The sequence below is a fragment of the Octopus sinensis genome, unplaced genomic scaffold (assembly GCF_006345805.1).
Source record: "Octopus sinensis unplaced genomic scaffold, ASM634580v1 Contig12654, whole genome shotgun sequence".
In the NCBI taxonomy this organism is placed as follows: domain Eukaryota; kingdom Metazoa; phylum Mollusca; class Cephalopoda; order Octopoda; family Octopodidae; genus Octopus; species Octopus sinensis.
In genome coordinates, this window is record NW_021832691.1 from 27,501 (window position 1) to 32,668 (window position 5,168).

Below are 5,168 nucleotides of genomic sequence, written 5' to 3' on the forward strand. Positions count from 1 at the left end.
TATATATATATAAAACATACAAGGAGGCGCGTGACGTAGTGGTTAGGATGTTGTTTTAAGGTCATAAGATTGTAGTTTCGATTCCTGGATTGGGCTATGTGTTTCGTTTTCAGCAAAACACTTCATTTCTCGTTTACTCCATTGAACTGGTGTCATTTTCAGGACAATTGTTGAGTTCTGGTCACTTACGGGTTATGAAAACCGGGTAACCGGTTCTGCGAGTCCTTCGAACTCGAGACCGTATAAGGAACAATAAAAATCACAACAACGATAACAGCATCAGCCACTACCAACGCCATCACAACAACAACGACAACAACAATTTCGAGTTCTTTACCTTTTTTGTTCCGGGTTCTCGCGAGAAAGCGTAGTGAACGTCCTGAAGCACGTTTTCTGTCTTGTAGGTTTCAAGTTCTGCCTCATAGATGTTGTCAATGTTACGGTTCCTGCAGCCGAAATATAACGTTATGTTGCCCCAACCGATCTTCTCGCCTCCTTTTGACAAACGGGGAAAAGAAAACGAAGGGGTTGTTGAAAATACGTCCGAAAGAAGGAGGAGGGGGAGGAGAAGAAGAAGAAGGAGGAGAAGAAGAAGAAGAAGAAGAAGAAGAAGAAAGAGGAGGAAAAGAAGGATGAGGACGATGAGAAGGAGGAAAAAAAGAGGGAGGAGGAGTAGCAGGAGGAGAATAAGAATAGGAAGAATAAGAGAAAGAAAAGGAGAAGAAGTAGGAGTAGGAGCAGGAGAAGAAGAAGGAGGAGGAAGATATAAAGAAGATGAAGTAGGACGACGAGGATGAGGACGAGTAGGAGGAAAGAAGAGAAGAAGAAGAAGATGAAGAAAAGAGGGAAGGGAAGAGGAAGAAGAAGAAGAAGAAGAAAAAGAAAAAAGAAGATGTAGGTGCAGGAGGGCAGGAGGGCAGAAGGACAGGAGGAGGAGAAGAAGAAGGCGAAGAAAAAGAAGAAGAAAAAGGAAAAGAAGAAGAAAACAAATATATCATGAACAGAGGTTTAGAACTGAAGAGCAAAGAAAAAATGAAATAAACTCACATAAAAGACGATAACTACTACTACTACTACTACTACTACTACTACTACTACTACTACTACCACCCCTACACTACTACTACTACTACTACTACTACTACCACCCCTACACTACTACTACTACTACTACTACTACTACTACTACTACTACGTCATATTCGAGGTGAACCACACTTCAGTTTTTCACTACACACGTCTCAGATCTTCACCGATCATCTTCAGGTACTGCAAACACACACAGACACACACGCATACAAACCTGCACAAGCAGACACACAGTCGCACATACACACATATATACACCTACACTCATACCTCCGCATCCCAAACAGAAAGCGATAATCTACTAATTGAATACAACTAGTATAAACACTGTACATGTCCTCATATACATAAAACGAGATATGCTCACACACGCACACACGCATATATACACACAAACGCATATATATATACACACTCACACACGCGTATATATATATATATACATACACACACACACGTGCTTATATCTATACATGCACGCGTAATATATACACAGACACACGCGCGTCTATATATACACTATATATACACACTTATATATACTACACACAGCATATATACACACAAACGCTATATATATACACACTCAACACGCGTATATATATACATACACACACACACGGCTTATATCTATACATGCACGCGTATATATAACACAGACACACGCGCGTATATATATACACTATATATAATACACATGCTTATATATACATAACACACGCATATACACAAAACGCTATATATACACACTCACACACGCGTATATATATATATACATACACACACACACGTGCTTATATCTATACATGCACGCGTATATATATACACAGACACACGCGCGTATATATATACACTTATATATAATACACATGCTTATATATACATACACACACGCATATATACACACAAACGCATATATATATACACACTCACACACGCGTATATATATATATACATACACACACACACGTGCTTATATCTATACATGCACGCGTATATATATACACAGACACACGCGCGTATATATATACACTTATATATAATACACATGCTTATATATACATACACACACGCATATATACACACAAACGCATATATATATACACACTCACACACGCGTATATATATATATATACATACACACACACACGTGCTTATATCTATACATGCACGCGTATATATATACACAGACACACGCGCGTATATATATACACTTATATATACATACACATGCTTATATATACATACACACGCGTATATATACACACACACATCACTCAAACATATCTCAATAAGGATTCGAAGCGTCTAAGCTATCACCAGAATCATTTACATATTCTATCGTTTATGTACTTACGTGTGTGTGCATGTGTGTAAGTGTGTGTGTGTGTGTGGTGTGTGTGGTGTGTGATGTGTATGCGTGTGTCAAGTGTTTCGGTTCTATCGAAAGAATTTAAGCCACTTCTATACTCCTGCTATTACAAGTAACACACCCTACATTTATACGGAATGAGACGATCGGGCGCGGCTGTTTGGATTCTGACGATCTGTCGTGGCTGACTAGACATTCAGCTTGTTTTGGGGGACAGTGCTTTTTGGCACTTGAGGCAAACACATACACACGCACACGCGCATAGAAATATAGGTATACAAATTAACTGAGGAAAGGAGAGAAAGAGAGACATTGTAATTTATCAATTGATCATGATTGACATGAGCCTTTCCGTCACCTCATAGACATAAAGAGGAATATACTCACATACATAAACAGAGAGGGCGAGAAAGAGAATGTGAGGGAAAGAGAAACGTTAAAACGTCTAATGTCAAATAAGTCAGCGTCGAATCAACGATGCCTAATGGATGGAGCCAAAACGGCTGAGCCAAAACGGCTGAGCCAAAACACTTCATATCTAAGGTGTAGGGTTCTATGAATTCATATTGGGAAAAAATTTGGTTACTTGGAGGTGATGGAATATAATTCTTGTTGCAATGTTTTCTCAGAGAATAGAAACGTTAAAGATGAGATTTGAAAATTAAATGTCCTCGGTAGCATGAGATGGACATTGTGTTGCCAAGAAACTTACTTTGCAATCACGTGGTTTCGAGTTCAGAACTACTATTTACTAGGATAAGTATCTTCTGCTATGAGGAGGCCGGTCGTACACACACACACACACACACACACACACACACACACACACACACACACACACACACACACATTTCTATATGTATATGTAAGCATGTATGCGTATGTATGTCTGTGTGTCTTCGTATCTGTGTTGTTCCTCGCCACCGCTTGACTACCGGTGCTGGTGTGTTTGTCTCAGTAATTTAGTGGTTCGGCAAAAGAGAGCAACAGAATAAGTACCAGGTTTAACAAAAATAAAAGTCCTGCGGTCGATTCATTGGACTATAAACATTCAAGGCGGTGCTCCAGCATGGCCGCCGTCCAATGACTGGAACAAGCAAAATATAAAAGATAGAATTCTTCCAATTCCAACAGCAGAATATCAAGTTCGAAAATCAGAAACAAAGACTTACTGAATCAAACGAACTTCAATATGAAAAGACTATCAAAGAACCAAAGCAACACCAGAATCAAAGAATATGGCATTCAAAAGAATATCGGAATTGTAAAGAATGAAATCCATGTTTTCTTTTGATCGTTTTAAGCTTTGTTGTTGCTGTTTCTTTTTGCGGTGACGGTTTAGAAATGTCAGAAAACGTTTTACTAATTAGCGTTTAAAACAACGAAAAAAAAAAAAATTAACACCATTATCGTTCTATTAGTTCTCTTTCTTAATTACCGTTAATTAACTGAAAGAAAACGCAGCCCATTCCTGTGATTCAGTGTCGAGAGATAAACATAATTTAAAATGCTACTTTGAAATTCTAGTTTCAAACAAGAATTCTCTCAATTTTTATTTTATTCTTCAATATAATATTCGATAAAAATTTTTCATCGGAACTTAAAATATGGAATTTTTCTTTTAGCTGTGTCTCAGGAGCGGGGGTCATTATGACCACATTTCCGTCGACAATAGAACTGTCCACGACTAAAATCCCCTGCTAAGGATCTACTTCATTTTCTCTCTGAAGATGGAATAGTCCGCCATTATATGAACAGCTTATCTTCGTTCATTAGGAAATGAGTACCTATTCATGAAATAGCTGTAAGAGACTTAACACCTTCTTATTCTCTCTATTGTAAAAATTCAACCATTATGCTTAGATACATAAATGTCATCAGCAAACAGATGCCACTTGTTTGTTCGTTCTTTCTTTTTATTATACATGTATCGCCTCAACGGTAAACCACTTATAGCCGTTTATTGCTTGTCAGCTATAACACCACTCTGTTTTGTTTTAGTTCAAGTTGGAGTTGTAGGTGGTAGTTCAACTTCAGAACTTATTGTATACACCTATTATGCTATGCCATTAGACGCAATTGTACATGAGCTCTCTCTCTCTCCCTCTCTATCACTATATATATATATATATGTATATATATATATGTATGTATGTATATATATATGCATGTATATCTATCTATCTATATATACATATGTATTATATATATATATATATATATGTATGTATATATTATTTGTATATATATGTATATATATATATATTACATATATATAAACACACACCACACACACATATAAATATATATAGCTAGTGCCGCAGTAATGGAGTTGTTCCATGGTTTATAATTCCATTATATATATATATATATATATATATATAAGTTCAGTAAATTTAGATTCAGATGAATATGGTACTCACGTTGAAGGTAACAGAATTTAGTATTATCCATATAATTTAAAATAAGGTGATTATAATCAAAATAAGCAACAAGGATATATATATATAGATATATATATATATATTATATATATATATATATAATATAATATATATATATATATATATGTGTGGTGTGTGTGTGTGTGTGGTGTGTGTGTGTGTGTGTATATATATATATGTATGCATGTATGTATATTAGCATCGTCCTTTCAGTCATTTCAGCATGTGGAACAGTTGATCCCACCACCATTTTCTCTCTCAAT

The 5,168-nt window shown here is 36.2% G+C and overlaps 1 protein-coding gene across 1 annotated transcript in view; it reads right to left on the bottom strand.

Annotated features, from left to right (window-relative positions):
* LOC115229441 (nitric oxide synthase-like protein) overlaps positions 1-544 on the bottom strand; it is a 5,021-nt gene extending 4,477 nt beyond the window's left edge. Inside the window, exon 1 of the mRNA XM_029799793.2 lies at positions 338-544. The gene's annotated coding sequence lies outside the window, so the exon portion shown is untranslated. The remainder of the gene's footprint in view (positions 1-337) is intronic.
* Between the last annotated feature and the right edge of the window lie 4,624 nt (positions 545-5,168).